The sequence below is a fragment of the Xenopus laevis genome, chromosome 7S, assembly GCF_017654675.1.
Source record: "Xenopus laevis strain J_2021 chromosome 7S, Xenopus_laevis_v10.1, whole genome shotgun sequence".
Lineage (NCBI taxonomy): Eukaryota > Metazoa > Chordata > Amphibia > Anura > Pipidae > Xenopus > Xenopus laevis.
The window spans coordinates 51702311-51721067 of record NC_054384.1 but is presented as its reverse complement, the minus strand read 5'-3'; the positions used below and the strand labels follow the sequence as shown (position 1 = coordinate 51721067).

General features: G+C 39.6%; 1 pseudogene; it reads right to left on the bottom strand.

Annotated features, from left to right (window-relative positions):
• The window catches only part of LOC108697218, a 45905-nt pseudogene that overhangs the window by 25609 nt on the left and 1539 nt on the right, over positions 1–18757 (bottom strand).

Below are 18757 nucleotides of genomic sequence, written 5' to 3'. Positions count from 1 at the left end.
GTGTGCGCCATACTCTGCCTGCCCTATACTCCCTGTGTGTGCGCCATACTCTGCCTACCCTATGCTCCCTGTGTATGCACCATACTCTTCCAGCCCTATCCTTCCTGTGGGAAGGACCATTTAGGAGGACCATTTAATTATTTATCTGATCCCATCTTATCCCATATTTCATCAGTCAGTCCTTCCAGAAAAAAACAAAGGTATCTATTCACATTAGAAGAAGAAGCTTAAGAAGCTTCCCTGCTCCTTTTTGAACTTAGGATTTGAATTTGAAATTCTCTCAAAGAAGTATGCGTCATAAAGTAAGGGCTCCTTAGTTAGAGGTCACTAACCTAGATTTAGAGAGGAGCAGTGAAACAGGTAAAGGGGCAGCTCCAAGATGCAATTAAGTCAAAATAATGTATATCTATTAATCTATAATCTATTTTATTGATTAGAAGCCTAAGAACTGATCATTCTAAGAGTAAACCATTCCTTTATTGTGAAAAGGTTTTTTTGTGTGTGCACTGTGAACTCCCTTCTTGGAATGGTTGTACTGGCAGAAAAGAAATTTGGATTAATTACAGTATATCTCAGTTAGGATAAAGTACAAGGTACTGTTTTATTACTACAGAGAAAAAGGAAATCATTTTAAAAAATGTAGATTATTTGGATAAAATGGAGTCTATGGGAGACGGACATACCGTAATATGGAGCTTTCTGGATAACTGGTTTCCAGATAACGGATCGCATACCTGTATAAGGCTACTGAATTTAAGACTGCAGGGCAGATGTATTAATTCTTGCATTTGTGTTGATTTGTTCAGTGTCGGACTGGGGTGCTTGGGGCCCACCAGGAAACCTCAACTCAAGGGCCCAACCCAGTACAAAATAGCACCTGCAACATTTTTTTTATATTTAATTTTTAAATGTGCAATGGGGTGCCCCAGATGCCCCCATTCATGTGCTCTGATAAACCTCAGTCACTCTTTACTGCTGTACTGCAAGTTAGAGTGATATCACCCTCTCCCTCCCCCCCGCCATCAACCTAACAACAGAACAATGGGAAGGTAACCAGCTAGCAGCTCCCTAACACAAGATAACTGCTGCCTAACACAAGATAACAGCTGCCTCAATAGTAAAATACAGGTCCCACTGAGACACATTCAGTTACATTGAGTAGGAGAAACAACAGCCTGTCAGAAAGCAGTTCCATAGTGCAAAATGAGGAAGGGATATGCAGGGAAAACAAACAGAATGGTAAACCTACGTTTAAATGAACATCGCAGCTCCATCCGAAATGCACACTCAAAGATTACCTCTGTCGGACAACATTGGACAGAGTGTAGACACAATGTCGCACAATTACGGTGGCAAGTGTTAGAAGAGGTTAAATCTGAATACACCAACTCTGACAAAAAACTACTGCAGTGTGAGTAGTTTTAGATATGGAAGCTGGGGACCTTAGCCCCTAAGGGATTGAATGAAAGTTGGGGAATGAACTGTTTTCTTTAACTTGAGGTAGTAGTACTACTAAATTATTAACTTTCTTATGTTTTCCTTACAGCCATAAAATGAGAAACATAAAACCCCTCAATATGAAGTGAGATAGAGACATCTCTCCTCTAACCGTACTCGTACGCAGTGAGTAACATGTAATAGTATTTTTCTTGATATTATACTGTTTTTCTAAATATGTATTATGAGATGCACTCAGGTCAGGTAATAATGGGTTAAATTTGCCACTGGAAACAACAATTATAAAATAACAGAAACAATTTGACATGTGTGTACACAAAGTTTTTGGTATTGTATTTTTATTAAAATTTATAGAAGTAGGAGGTGATTAACCGTGCTAAATGTGATGCAAAATAGACATTGATACATTGTTATGAAAAGAACATTGTGACACAATTGTTTTAAGAATTTTATATCAACAACCACCACTAGAGGTCGCTGTTTAATTGTCTATAAATATGCACAATCTCTATGGTTGGGTATCACTGAGGAAGGGCCATGCGGTCCCGAAACGTTTGATCATTTGAAAAGTGTTGTATAGCACCATTTTATAAATTTGGGATCACCCCGTTTGCTGCAACCACAGGTATTGGCATTCTTCTCTATTTGGATTCACTACTGGCGTGTGGCTAGGCCAGTGCCATATACCTTCATCCCCTGAATTGACTTTGTATAAATGACAAAATGACCAGAGATGCACCTACACACCAATATTACAACTAAAATACACTTGCTGGTTCTGGAATGAAATTGAATATTGTAGAGTAAATTATTTGCATTGTAAGCAGCGTCATTTAGAAATAAAAACTACATCATAATAATCATGATAGAATCCCTTTAAAATTAACTTTTAGTATGACCCAGAGATTGATATTCTAAGACAATTTCCAATTGGTCTTAATTTTTTATTATTTGTGTTTTTTTAATTTCTTAGCATTTTGTTCAGCTCTTCAGTTTGGAATTTCAGCACTGATCTGGTTGCTAGAGTCTAAATTACCTTAGCATAGGTATTGGTATGAGTCAAAAGGCATATAATTTGAAAATTACACAGAATAAAAAATGAAGACCAATTGAAATGATGCTAAGAATTGTCCATTTTATAAGATAATAAAAGTTAACTTAACCCTTTAACCGCCAAGCACGTACGGCGTACGTGCTGGCGGTTCAGGGCTCAGGCTGCCAAGAACGTACCTCGTACGTTCTTTTGCAGCTGAGCCCTTCTCTCTGCATCGGCGGCTTTTGCCGCCTCTGCAGAGAGTCAGGAGGGTAGACAGCCCCCTGGGCAACGTGGCTGGGGGGCTGTCAAGTCGGATCTGCGACGCGATTGTCGCAGATCCGACTTCAAAGTAGCAGAAGCGCAATGTAAGCGCTGCTGCTGCTGGCTTACCTCCTCCTCGTCGCACCACGCGCCCAGTCACTTCCTGCTGCGCAGTAACTCTGCAGACACGCTGCCAGGAGTCGTCCTTCGGTTCCAGCGATCCTCCTGCTACAAAAACGGTAAGTGCACTTTTTTTTACACACTTACCTGCACTTACACATACCTACAGTACATTTATACACTTACATGAACATTTTAGTAAAAATTTGTGTTTTTTTATTTTTTATTTTTTTATTTTAGCACACTTAGTCGATTTTGTACACTTATTTACACTTAATTACATGTATTTGCACACTCAGACAACTTTTATTAGTGCACAAATATGTATACACAAAAACTCACAAACAGGGTTTTTTTTTTTTTTTTTACTTATTCATTGTACTGTTTGTTTTGCCTAAAAGCATGTTATTTTGACAGCGTGACTATTGGATAATCGATTTCGGCCACTAATTACGCTGCCGGATCAATTATTTTGTTATTTCATTGATTTACGCTATTTTTGTGGTTTTATTGCAATTTTATCCATGCATTATTGTTCCTTATGTATCTTTAGTATAGTTTTGCTGTTTGGTGCTTTGGTATAGAAAGATTTATTTTACTTAGTTTGATTCGCCAGAATATATGCTTTCCAAAAATATATGGGTTTCTGGGGGTCTTTTTACAGTTTTGGGGTCTTATGGCACATAACGCACAGTTGGGGCTCTCTTTTCTGCAGCTTAGTTGGCTAGCGTGAAAATTCATAGGCATGTTTTTCATTTGGGGTCTGTACACGCCACATACTTTGGTAAATCTATGCATATTGGGCATCAAACTATTTAGTAGACCTCTGACGTCCATATTTAGGGTGATTTTTCTTTATACGTAAAACAGTGTGTGTGATAAATGCAGCAAACTGCAACAATTTTAGGCGATTTTCAGAAATGTAAAAACCTCTGCGTTTAGAAAAGCTTTGCAGTTTGGTGTAGAAAGACGTCTTTATCTTTTTTGGATTCGTCAGAATGTGTACTTTCCAAAAATATATGGTTTTGGGGGGGTCTTTGCTGTTAGGAGGGTCTTGAGGCATATAATATGAAGTCAAGGGTCTATGTTCACAGAAGGCGAATCGGCAGCAGAGAAAAATCATATGCACTATTTTCATTTTGGGTCCGCACATGCCAGCTGCCTTGGTATATCAATGCATATTGGGCATCAAACGGTTCAATTGACCCTTGGCATCAGTATTTATGGTGTTTTAGAATTGTATGTAAGAAATTGGGTGAGATAAATGCGGCCAATTGCAATATTTTTAGGCAATTTTCAAAAATGTAAAAACTGTTGCTTTTATCGCCAAATTTAGGAAAGGCTTGCGGCTTGGTACTTTGGAGTACAAGGACATGCATACCCAATTTGGATTCGTGGGAATGTGTACTTTCCGAAAATATATGGTTTTCTGGGGTGAATGCACTTTTTTTACCTTTGCTCCCCCCAAAACTATGTATATGTGTTGATTTTGCAGTACCTGAAATGACAGACCATATGGGGGTCTTCCTTTTGGGGCCCCTATATGCCACGTGCTTGGGTACATCTATACATATCGGGCATCAAACTGTTCAGAGGACCCTAGGCTTTCATATTTGGGGTGATTTGTCTTGATACCTAAAAGTATGTGGGTAATACGATGCTGCAGGGTAGATATTTTGAGGTGATTTTTGGAAATGTCACCTAAATCACCAAATTTAGGAATGATTTGTGGCTTGGTACTTTGGCGTAGAAAGACATGCATACCCAATTTGGATTCGTTGGAATGTGTACTTTCCGAAAATATATGGTTTTCTGGGGTGAACTTACTGTTTTCTACTTTTGCCCCCCCAAAACGATGTAAATGTGTTGATTTTGCAGTACCTGAAATGACAACTATATGGGGGTCTTCCTTTTGGGGCCCCTGTATGCCACGTGCTTGGGTACACCTATACATATCGGGCATCAAACTGTTCAGAGCACCCTAGGCTTTCATATTTGGGGTGATTTCTCTTGATACCTAAAAGTATGTGGGTAATACGATGCTTCAGGGTAGATATTTTGAGGTGATTTTTGGAAATGTCACCTAAATCACCAAATTTAGGAATGATTTGCGGCTTGGTACTTTGGCGTAGAAAGACATGCATACCCAATTTGAATTCGTGGGGAATGTGTACTTTCCAAAAATATATGGTTTTCTGGGGTGAACTTACTTTTTTCTACATTTGCCCCCCTCAAAACAATGTAAATGTGTTGATTTTGCAGTACCTGAAATGACAGACCATATGGGGGTCTTCGTTTTGCGGCCCCTATACGCCACGTGCTTGGGTACACCTATACATATTGGGCATCAAACTGTTCAGAGGACCCCAGGCTTTCATATTTGGGGTGATTTGTCTTGATACCTAAAAGTATGTGGGTAATACGATGCTGCAGGGTCGAAATTTTGAAGTCATTTTTGGAAATGTCCCCAAAATCACCAAATTTAGGAATGGTTTGCGGCTTGGTACTTTGTAGTAGAAAGACATGCATACCCAATTTAGATTCGTGGGAATGTGTACTTTCCGAAAATATATGGTTTTCTGGGGTGAACTTACTTTTTTCTACCTTTGCCCCCCCCAAAACGATGTAAATGTGTTGATTTTGCAGTACCTGAAATGACAGAACATACAAGGAGGGGTCTTCATTTTAGGGCCCCTATATGCCACGTGCTTGGGTACACCTATACATATCGGGCATCAAACTGTTCAGAGGACCCTAGGCTTTCATATTTGGGGTGATTTCTCTTGATACCTAAAAGTATGTGGGTAATACGATGCTGCAGAGTAGATATTTTGAGGTCATTTTTGGAAATGTCACCAAAATCACCAGATTTAGGAATGATTTGCGGCTTGGTACTTTGGCGTAGAAAGACATGCATACCCAATTTGGATTCGTTGGAATGTGTACTTTCCGAAAATATATGGTTTTCTGGGGTGAACTTACTGTTTTCTACTTTTGCCCCCCCCCCAAAACGATGTAAATGTGTTGATTTTGCAGTACCTGAAATGACAGACTATATGGGGGTCTTCCTTTTGGGGCCCCTGTATGCCACGTGCTGGGGTACACCTATACATATCGGGCATCAAACTGTTCAGAGGACCCTAGGTTTTCATATTTGGGGTGATTTCTCTTGATACCTAAAAGTATGTGGGTAATACGATGCTGCAGGGTAGATATTTTGAGGTGATTTTTGGAAATGTCACCTAAATCACCAAATTTAGGAATGATTTGCGGCTTGGTACTTTGGCGTAGAAAGACATGCATACCCAATTTGGATTCGTTGGAATGTGTACTTTCCGAAAATATATGGTTTTCTGGGGTGAACTTACTGTTTTCTACTTTTGCCCCCCCCCCAAAACGATGTAAATGTGTTGATTTTGCAGTACCTGAAATGACAGACTATATGGGGTCTTCCTTTTGGGGCCCCTGTATGCCACGTGCTTGGGTACAACTATACATATCGGGCATCAAACTGTTCAGAGGACCCTAGGCTTTCATATTTGGGGTGATTTCTCTTGATACCTAAAAGTATGTGGGTAATACGATGCTGCAGGGTAGATATTTTGAGGTGATTTTTGGAAATGTCACCTAAATCACCAAATTTAGGAATGATTTGCGGCTTGGTACTTTGGCGTAGAAAGACATGCATACCCAATTTGGATTCGTTGGAATGTGTACTTTCCGAAAATATATGGTTTTTCTGGGGTGAACTTACTGTTTTCTACTTTTGCCCCCCCCCAAAACGATGTAAATGTGTTGATTTTGCAGTACCTGAAATGACAGACTATATGGGGTCTTCCTTTTGGGGCCCCTGTATGCCACGTGCTTGGGTACACCTATACATATCGGGCATCAAACTGTTCAGAGGACCCTAGGCTTTCATATTTGGGGTGATTTGTCTTGATACCTAAAAGTATGTGGGTAATACGATGCTGCAGGGTAGATATTTTGAGGTGATTTTTGGAAATGTCACCTAAATCACCAAATTTAGGAATGATTTGCGGCTTGGTACTTTGGCGTAGAAAGACATGCATACCCAATTTGGATTCGTTGGAATGTGTACTTTCCGAAAATATATGGTTTTCTGGGGTGAACTTACTGTTTTCTACTTTTGCCCCCCCCCCAAAACGATGTAAATGTGTTGATTTTGCAGTATCTGAAATGACAGACCATATGGGAGTCTTCCTTTTGGGGCCCCTATATGCCACGTGCTTGGGTACACCTATACATATCGGGCATCAAACTGTTCAGAGGACCCTAGGCTTTCATATTTGGGGTGATTTGTCTTGATACCTAAAAGTATGTGGGTAATACGATGCTGCAGGGTAGATATTTTGAGGTGATTTTTGGAAATGTCACCTAAATCACCAAATTTAGGAATGATTTGCGGCTTGGTACTTTGGCGTAGAAAGACATGCATACCCAATTTGAATTCGTGGGAATGTGTACTTTCCGAAAATATATGGTTTTCTGGGGTGAACTTACTGTTTTCTACTTTTGCCCCCCAAAACAATGTAAATGTGTTGATTTTGCAGTACCTGAAATGTCAGACTATATGGGGGTCTTCCTTTTGGGGCCCCTATATGCCACATGCTTCGGTACACCTATACATATTGGGCATCAAACTGTTCAGAGGACCCTAGGCTTTCATATTTGGGGTGATTTGTCTTGATACCTAAAAGTATGTGGGTAATACGATGCTGCAGGGTAGATATTTTGAGGTGATTTTTGGAAATGTCACCTAAATCACCAAATTTAGGAATGATTTGCGGCTTGGTACTTTGGCGTAGAAAGACATGCATACCCAATTTGGATTCGTTGGAATGTGTACTTTCCGAAAATATATGGTTTTCTGGGGTGAACTTACTGTTTTCTACTTTTGCCCCCCCCCAAAACGATGTAAATGTGTTGATTTTGCAGTATCTGAAATGACAGACTATATGGGGGTCTTCCTTTTGGGGCCCCTGTATGCCACGTGCTTGGGTACACCTATACATATCGGGCATCAAACTGTTCAGAGGACCCTAGGCTTTCATATTTGGGGTGATTTGTCTTGATACCTAAAAGTATGTGGGTAATACGATGCTGCAGGGTAGATATTTTGAGGTGATTTTTGGAAATGTCACCTAAATCACCAAATTTAGGAATGATTTGCGGCTTGGTACTTTGGCGTAGAAAGACATGCATACCCAATTTGAATTCGTGGGAATGTGTACTTTCCGAAAATATATGGTTTTCTGGGGTGAACTTACTGTTTTCTACTTTTGCCCCCCCAAAACAATGTAAATGTGTTGATTTTGCAGTACCTGAAATGTCAGACTATATGGGGGTCTTCCTTTTAGGGCCCCTATATGCCACATGCTTCGGTACACCTATACATATTGGGCATCAAACTGTTCAGAGGACCCTAGGCTTTCATATTTGGGGTGATTTGTCTTGATACCTAAAAGTATGTGGGTAATACGATGCTGCAGGGTAGATATTTTGAGGTGATTTTTGGAAATGTCACCTAAATCACCAAATTTAGGAATGATTTGCGGCTTGGTACTTTGGCGTAGAAAGACATGCATACCCAATTTGGATTCGTTGGAATGTGTACTTTCCGAAAATATATGGTTTTCTGGGGTGAACTTACTGTTTTCTACTTTTGCCCCCCCCCCAAAACGATGTAAATGTGTTGATTTTGCAGTACCTCAAATGACAGACCATATGGGAGTCTTCCTTTTGGGGCCCCTATATGCCACGTGCTTGGGTACACCTATATATATTGGGCATCAAACTGTTCAGAGGACCCTAGGCTTTCATATTTGGGGTGATTTCTCTTGATACCTAAAAGTATGTGGGAAATACGATGCTGCAGGGTAGACATTTTTAAGTGATTTTTGGAAATGTCACCAAAATCACCAAATTTAGGAATGATTTGCGGCTTGGTACTTTGGAGTACAAAGACATGCATACCCAATTTAGATTCGTGGCAATGTGTACTTTCCGAAAATATATGGTTTTCTGGGGTGAACTTACTTTTTTCTACCTTTGCCGCCCCCCAAAACGATGTAAATGTGTTGATTTTGCAGTATCTGAAATGACAGACCATATGGGGTCTTCCTTTTCAGGCCTCTATATGCCACTTGCTTGGGTACACCTATACATATTGGGCATCAAACTGTTCAGAGGACCCTAGGCTTTCATATTTGGGGTGATTTGTCTTGATACCTAAAAGTATGTGGGTAATACGATGCTGCAGGGTAGAAATTTTTAAGTGATTTTTGGAAATGTCGCCAAAATCACCAACTTTAGTAATGGTTTGCCGCTTGGTACTTTGGTGTAGAAAGACATGCATACCCAATTTGGATTCAGGGGAATGTATACTTTCCGAAAATATATGGTTTTCTGGGGTGAACATACTTTTTTCTACCTTTGCCGCCCCCAAAACGATGTAAATGTGTTGATTTTGCAGTATCTGAAATGACAGAACAAATGGGGGGTCTTCCTTTTGGGGCCTCCTATGCCACGTGCTTGGGTACATCTATTCATATTGGGCATCAAACTGTTCAGTGGACCCAGGATTTTATATTTGGGGTGTTTTACATTGATACCTAATGATGTGTGGGAGATATGTTGCTGTAGAGTGGAAGCTTTGAGGTCATTTTTCAAAAAATTCACCAATTTCTATAAAACATTATAACTTTAGGAAACAATTGCAACTTGGTGGTTTGGAGTACAAAGATATTTCTACCCATTTTTGATTCACCAGAATCTGTTCTTTCTAGTAATGGGTAGTTTTCTAGGGTAAACCTACTGTTAGCGGAATGTTTGGCCTTGAAATCAAAAGTATGCCGTTTGGGAAGTGTTGCTTTGGAAATTTGGTTGTGTACTGCTTGTAGATTTTGAGCTATACAAGTGAGAAATCTCCATAAAACTATATATATTTGGTATTGTCGCGTTCAGGAGACATAGACCTTTCTAAATCGGCTGTGTTCTCGTACATAAAATGAATGATGTTTCTGATATATGTGATTGTTCTTCGTGCAACATGATTTTTTTCATTTTATTTGACACTTAGAATCCAATATTTTATTAGAGAAGTAGAATTACACCAAAATTCTTGCATATTGTGAAAGTTCAGGTTGTCCTGAAAAAAACAATACATTGTTTTCCTGGGTTAACTAAAAGACCACCCCAGGAAAGGCCCTTAAAGTGAAAGAGTGCAAAATATCTAAAAACTGCTTGGCAGTAGATGTTCGCATCTAGGACAAAACGGCTGGCAGGGAAAGGGTTAAAGGCATAATATCACCTTGCAACTGTTTGTCTGTTCATCCCCACCCTATTAACAGTGACACATTTTAATATTTTTTTGTTTAGTTAGACTTAGACAAAAGGTCAATACCTGTGCGTACCACCATCTGTGATGCTGCAACAAGGGGTTCAGTAAAGTCCTTCGTTAGGATCATGTGCCAGTGGACAGTTAGGACAGGGAGTGCCAGGCTGATGTTGCCTGGCACCGGCTGAACTGATGTGAAGAAGAGAAGATACTAGGGATGCACCGAATCTGGGATTCGGTTCGGGATTCAGCCTTTTTCAGCAGGATTCAGATTCGGCCGAATCCTTCTGCCTGGCCGAACCGAATCCTAATTTGCATATGCAAGGAAGTATAAAATATTTCCCCACCCCTAATTTGCATATGCAAATTAGGATTTGGATTCGGTTCAGTATTCGGCCGAATCTTTCGCAAAGGTTCGGCCGAATCCAAAATAGTGGATTCGGTGCATCCGTAGAAGATACCCACAACCGCTTCCAGATCCAGAATGTGACTAGTCACGTGATGGACTGTGGACACCAGGACACTAGCTGGCAGCTGCTAGGAGGTGGACTGTGACGTCAGTGTCCTCAGCGTACAGCAGCAGCACTATGGGCGGAACGCGGAAGTGTAGAAACTAGTAGTGGTGATGGACACCAGGTCACCAGTTGCTAGGAGGCGGTGTGGCCCCACTCACGCCAGTGCACACAGTGCCTGCCTGCATATATGTTCCATCACCCGGCTGTCGCACCACACGGTACATATTATTTTGCAATAATGCTGTCGCTGTCACATTATGTAAAGGGACAAGGGGCCCACCAAGGCTGGCGCCCACCGTGTTTTTTCCCGGGGCCCCGGAAGCCAGTCCGACCCTGGATTTGTGTAAATCACAGCAAACATTTTTTTTTGTTGTGAGATTTTGTGACCCTGCTGCTTTCACTGGCCTGTTTGCTATTTTGGAGGTTTTTTTTTACATTGTCTGCATCAGCTAAGGTTAGGCAGGATTTACTTGGGTCAAAATGTTGAATATAAAGGATGTGTATTTTTTATCCTTATCTACTATATAACTATGTATAGAGGCTACTCAAGTGCTAAAGGTATTTTATGGATTTGGTTTGCTGTCACACAATGGCAATGCTATTTTAAAATTTATATCCACAGCATCATTACAATGGTGTTATATAATGAGTTTGGAAATTGTTCTAATGAACAGCCACAACAAATAAAATATATTTAGCAAAAAGAGATTTTCCAAAATAAAAATGTGGTTGCAATATACACAGGAACAAAGCAGGATCCCGCACACCCAACAGATAACAACAAAATGCCTGGTGCTCACTGGCAGAGTTTCGGCAGCCCCACAACAGAGTACAGCAAAGGAATTCCAACGGCACACAGGACTGTGAGAAATCTTCAAAAATGTATTTAAAAAAGCAGTGCTGTTGCTTGAGCCACGTTTCCTAATTTGTAGCTCCCACCCTTCCCAGCTGTAGTCAGATAATCCCATTGGTGGCCAATAAAAGGGCAACCATGTTTGGGAGTTTTAACCTTGAAAGCAGCAAGTAATCTGCAGGTAAAACTTAGTTCCTGTGTAAAATGTATAATGAAGCAATAGCATTCTTAATGGATCAGATGAAATTTGAGTGTAGGTCTGGCAATACCAGGGATGACATTGACACAGTTGGCCAGTTTAAATATTTTACAATATATGGACAACAATCCCTGTTTTGTTTAAAGGGTAAGGCATTTTTAGTAGCTTAAAGGAACAGTAACACCAAAAAATTAAAGTGAAAGGTAAAACTGATCTGTTTGCTTCAGAAACACTAGTATAGTTCATATAAACAAGTTGCTGAGTAGCAATGGTGGAAATTGAAAAAATGTGGCACAGGATAAATAATGGATAACAGATAATAGATAATATTATGTTCTACAGAGCTTATCTGTTATCTGCTGTGCCTTTTCTTCTTTGAATAGCTGCCCCCATGGCTACACAGCAGCTTATTTTTATATACAATAGTAGTGTTTCTGAAGCAAACACAGCAGTTTTACTAGTGCAGGGCAACACTGCATTATACTGCATATTACTGGTCCTTTAAGGCACAAAACGTCTCAATGTCCTTAATATATTGATAATGGGTTGAGTGCAGAGGACTCTTGTATTTGTCTATATGTATTTTGTGGTCACAGCCTCATTGCTTAATGGTTTTAAAAATTAGTGGTCAGCACAACTTTCCCTTTTTTGTTAAAGTTTCTTAACTTGCCTCATGGCTGGAGAGCCTCTACATGAACCTTGTGACATGGTGCATCAGCCAAAGAAATGCACAATCTTCTTCTTCTTCTGTCCTCTTTTATTTAGGAGCATGCAGGTGCATTCACAGTACAGTGTAAATGCTGTTTTAAGAGATTAACAGTGGTAGTTTCTTCTGGTATTGCAATACAGGTATAGGATCCCTTATCCGGAAACCCGACTCCATTTTATCCAAATAATCCAAATTTTTAAAAATGATTTCCTTTTTCTCTGTAATAATAAAACAGTAGCTTGTACTTGAGCCCAACTAAGATATAATTAATCCTTATTGGAAGCAAAACCAGCCTATTGGGTTTATTTAATGTTTAAATTAATTTCTAGTAGACTTAAGGCATGAAGACCAAATTACGGAAAGATCCGTTATCCGTAAAACCCCAGGTCCCGAGCATTCTGGATAACAGGTCCCATACCTGTACTTAATAATTTTCAATTTGAGATTTTAAAATATTATTGTGTATGTGTTAAATCTGCTGTGCAACATGACTGCATAGATTAAGCTCTATAAGAACAAATGTGTAACATAATTAGTGGTGCTGTGTAACCGTTAGGCTGATGTAGGAACCATTGTCACATTTCCACTACAAAAAAAATTAAATTTGGTATCACATACCACCAGGTAAATTTTCTCCTGGGCAATAACTCACAGCAACAAATCAACAATTAGTTTATTTTTTTCAGCCAGTTTCAGTTAGAATTATAAAAGTAAACATTTGATTGGTTACCATAGGTTAATGTCCAGATGCAAATGTGCCCAGAGTTAATTTTAGCCACCACAAACTAATGACCACCTAAAAGGAAAATAATGGTCCAGTATTATGCACACTTGTAATACAATAGGAAATTAACTGCACAACCATTCGTAACAAGTGCCTTTCAGTTCTCATTCTTACCTTGTGATGCCACAGCTGGAAGCTCTTTCCTTCATAAAAACAATTGTAAGCTCTTAGAATTGACAACAGCTCTGACCTGCAGGAAAGAATAATTATGAATAACCAGTAATACATCTTCACCTGTATCCTCTGTCCCATTATTCTGTACTTCAGTTGGGTAAGCAAAATAGACTTGTTGTTGGGAAAAAACAAATCAATGCTGTTAAAAACTACCATCTTATCATCAGTCCCTAAAGTAACGTGTCCACATTTCCACATGGTGGTAGGGCTGCCCCTGCAAGTGGTTCAGTAAGAATTCCTGTATTACACAACATGGCATTTTTATACACACTTTTCTTTAAAAAAAAGAAAACTTGTACATTCAGAACATTGTTTATTCTCCTTTGCCAGGCTAATGCTATTCTTCTATTTCAGAGAACCTCAGACATACTGTATTTTGTGTACTTTTGGATAAAGATGACTGTAGGTCATACAGAATGTTTTTTGTATGTCACTTGCTGACCTAACATATATTCCACCTTTTTTCACATACCTCTGAATTATGTATATTCATAAAAGCTCTCTGCTACACTATTGGCTAACAACATTTAGTCTGAGAAATCATCGATGTCCTGAGCAGTGGAACCGATATTTGCTATGAAAGTTAAATAACCCAAGTTTTATGAGTGTTTGCATCACACTTTATTTCTAAAAGGATTCTCCTTTAGCATTAATTCATCCCCTAGATCAGGGCTGTCCAACTGGCGGCCCGCGGACCGACCCCCCCTCATGTGGCCCTCCACATCAAAGTCTGTCTGCTGTGTCTTCTTACCATATGTAAAATTTAAAAGGTATCACTACCTTTAACTGGCCCCTGCATTGTCTAAACCACAAATTCAGACTAATCCCCTGCATTGTTCACACCTGTGATCCCACTGTATTGTTCACACTTGTGACACCTCTATTGTTCACTCCCCTAAAATCCTGTACTGTTCACACCTGAGACCCAGACTGAAACTGCCCACATTGTTTACCTGTTCACACTTTATTCAAAATGCTAATGGGGCACCAGCACCGTGTCACTGTATGTAGCAAATATTAGACTGGTCCTGATTCCTGTCTCCTGCTCTGTTCTGTCTTCCCTATGCTCCCTGTGTCACTGTTTGTGTCATACTTTGGTATTTGTTCTGGGGGTTTGTTAGCATTTTAAAATTATTGTTATTGGCCACTAAGGTGTTTAATCATATGCTGGGGTACTGTATTATACACAGGGGAGGAGGAGGCACACGGATTTAAGGGTATGTCTTAATATGACTTTTTTCACATATGAGTGGCATCCTTGCCAGGGCAGGCACAAGGTAGTTTGGCACCCTAAGCAAGAGCTTCAATCAGTGCCCCCTGTCCTGCATTACCATTTCCGTCCTTACCATGACGGTTTTTAAATAAAGAGAGCAAGAAAATGTACAACACTTTTTCATTTATATTACTGCCCCCTGTACCAGCAAGCCCAGCTGCCATCCGTCATACAGCCCTCCAGCAGCCATCATATTGCCCCCAATCTTTACCTGTGTCAGCAGCAGCCAAAAATAAATCTGATCACATCATATTGTCCCCAAGTATTTATGTGCCTGTGCCAGCGCCCAGCAGCAACAGCAAACATATGGGCCCCAAATCTGTACTTGGCTGTGCCAGCAGGAAGCTTCACACTTTACAGTAATAGAAAGAATGTCTTGAGTTCAGTGCAACTGTGCAAGACTGAGAGCAGCGAGAGACACACCAAGAAGGCCGCCAGCTCTCTGCCTCTCTCTGTCATCACTTCAGTGACGTCATTGACGCATGTACGCACATCGCGGTGCACAGCACAGAAGGAGCTATTACTTGCCGGCAAGAGGGAGAAGGGGAAGGAGATGGATTCCATCAAACTGGGTGACCATGATTACTGAAACAAATTATTAAATAAACGCTTGAAAAAAAATGCGCCCCTCAATGATGGCGCCCTAGACAGCTGCCTACTCTGCCTACCCCTAGTTCCCTAGCCCTGATCCCTGTAGTGAGCACCAACCATTTGGTTTTTTGGTGTGCTATTAATGTGGACATGGTCTTGCGGTAACATGGGTGTGGTTTAAAGTGTGAGTGGTCTAAAAACAGGGAGTGACTAACATTGGCTTCCGTTATCGGCCCATCCACCATGTAGATTGGAAAAATTCCGGCCCTCGGTACCATAGAAGTTGGACAGCACTGCCCTAGATCACTGATTCATAAAGCCCGGAACTGCCCCAAAAGGTGGAGGCTGGAGCCAAAAGCCAATTAAAATAAGATTTTACAAAAATACCTATTCACTCTTCTACCTAAGATCAATTAGGATGACACTGGCAGTGAAAACTTTTTGTTGTTCTTGATATTCTTGAATATAGCTGAATAAGTGATAAAATAATGATACCTTGGTATGAGCTAGTTGGTTCCCTGGCCAAACTTAGGACCTTCAACAGGGACTTAAATGGAAAAAGTCCCTGCAACGACTGCTCTAGATTGTTCCAGACTTCATCACTTCGCCCACCCACAAAAGCCTAGTTGCTTCTTAGTTTACTGTTTTTAGGTCTTAAGGCTGCCCACCATTAGAAATTATGCACAAAATTGTACCTGGATGAAATTTGATGGATGCTACTGCCAAGATTAGTTTAATGACTTAATACTGCACAGAAACCATAAAGGTATGGGACCTGTTAACCAGAATGCTTTGGACCTGGAGATTTTCGGACAAGGGGTTGTTCTGTAATTTGCATCTCCATACTTTATAAAAATAATCTAAACATTATAGATGGGCGAATCTGACCCATTTCGCCGAAAATTCTCTAAACAGCGAAAATTAGCTGAAATACATTGAAGTCTAGGGCGACAAAATTTTTCTTTAATACATGACAAATTGCTTGACAAATTTTTGATGCATGACAATTTTTTTTCACCCATTACAGTCTATGGGCATAATTTTCGGGGTGAAACTTGCCGAAAAATTTCACTCATCACTATTAATTAAATTAATTAAAACCAAAAGGATTGTTTTGCCTCCATTAAGATTAATTATATCTTTGTAGGGATCAAGTTCAAGGTGCTGTTTATTATAGAGAAAAAGCAAATATATTTTAAAATTGTGAATTATTTTATTAAAATTAACTGTATATTTTATTACCTTCCTGTAATTTTGGAGCTTTCTGGATAATAGGTTTCTGGATAACAGATACCATAACGTAAATGAAAAAATATTTTTAGTTTTATTTGGAATTTTATTAAAGGGGAACTATTGTGAAAATAAAATTTAAATATAAGCTTCATCATACGGAAATAAGAAACTTTCTAAATACCATCAATTAAAAATTCAGTATAGTTCCTGAAATAATCACGTTTATCTTTACTATCTCTCTTAGCATCTGTTTCTCTTCATTCTGTCTTCTTGCAGGATTGGGTGTCAGATATTCATTAACAGCTTGATACAATATATACTCCTAGCAGATGTATTAGAGTTCACTCAAATAACTGATTCCAGTACAAACAAAATCTAACAATATAACTGCCGTTTGCACAAATTCTGCATGTCGAGAGACATCATGTCTGGTTATTTTAAAAGAGTGGGCTTTAATACATCTAGGCAAAAGGAGACCCCCTACAAGATATATTGGATCTGTCAATAAATATCTGACACCCAACTCCTGCATGAAGACAGAATGAAGAGAAACAGATGCTGAGAGACCCAAATGTAAACATGTTTTTTTGCAAAAAACATTAAGGGGTATATTTATCAAAGAGTGAAGTTAATAGTGAAGTTAATAGTGAAGTTCCGCCACTAGAGTGAAATTCCGCCACTCTCCATTCATTTCTATGGGATTTTTATAGGCCTATTTATCAAAGGGTGAACTTTCACTTTCATCCATTGATAAATACGCCTTTCAAAATCCCATAGAAATTAATTGAGAGCTGCGGAATTTCGCTCTAGTGGCGGAACTTCACTCTTTGATAAATTTACCCCTAAGTGAGATCGTATTAGATTCCCATAGACTCCACGTTATCCAAATAATCCAAACATTTTAAAATGATCTTTTTCTCTGTAATAATAAAACAGTACCTTGTACTTGATCCAAATGGAGTGTAATCCTTATTGGAAGCAAAACCAGCCTATTGGGTTTATTTAATGTTGACATGATTTTCTAGTAATCAGAGAAGAGATGGGCAGCACTCCAGGATAAAGTAAAAATTGCCTTTATTTACACACAGCAGGGCAGCATAGCAACGTTTCGAGCCTCGCACGGCTCTTTGTCAAGTTAGCATATCATTATACAGAATCTCCTTTTTATACACTGTTATCATAGCCCCCTCTAGTGGGGCTGCACCAAAGTAACAAAATACAAAACATTGTTTCACTTATCTGACAATATGTCAATTAGTAGTCCCATTTCAGAGGAAGTAGCAAAGTGTATCCGCAGATAAACTGTAAAAAAGGAGAACATTAAAACCATATTAAAACATTATAAATAATTATCTAAAAACAGGAGATAAGTCATATTCCAGATTAAGCCCATTCGGTGCTAGGGTATCCAATTTTCTAATCCACCATGCCTCTTTGTACAATAGTTTTTTGACCCTGTTACCCCCTCTTCTCAACTTCGTGACAGCATCCAAAATCTGGAATTTTAGTTGTGATACCGTATGTCCCAATTCCATAAAGTGTTTGGCGACCGGCTGGTCCATCCTTTTGCATTTTATGGCTGATTTATGCTCCCTAATCCTATCTCTGGCCATACGTGAGGTTTGTCCCACATAAACCAAGCCACAGGGGCACTTTATAGCATAAACCACAGATGTGGTAGTGCATGAATAATGGCCAGAGATAGGAATAGGGATACCACTTCTCGGGTGGTGAATAACCTCTCCCTTTTGTATGCTACTAAAGCAATTACACGAGCAACAGGCAAACGTGCCCTTCTTTACCGGACGCAGCACTGTCTGTCTGTTCTCTTTTCCTGAACCCATGTCCGCCTTAACTAACATGGAGCCTATAGTACGGGCCTTTCTATACGACATGACAGGTGGATTCTGAAAAGCAGGGATTTCTCCCAGATTGGTTTTTAAGATACCCCAGTGTTTTTTAATGATTTTACCAATATTGTCGCTCAGTGTATTATAAACCGAAATAAAGGGTATTCTGGCGTGATTTTCTTTCTCTCTTTTCTTTAAAAGCTGCTCCCTTTCAACCTTCTCCACTTCCCCTCTTTGACCTTCCACCACAGTCCTGGGATAATGTCTAGAAAGAAATTTCTCAGACATTTCATCCATTCTTACTTTTGACAATTTCTCATCCGAGACTATCCGTTTTACTC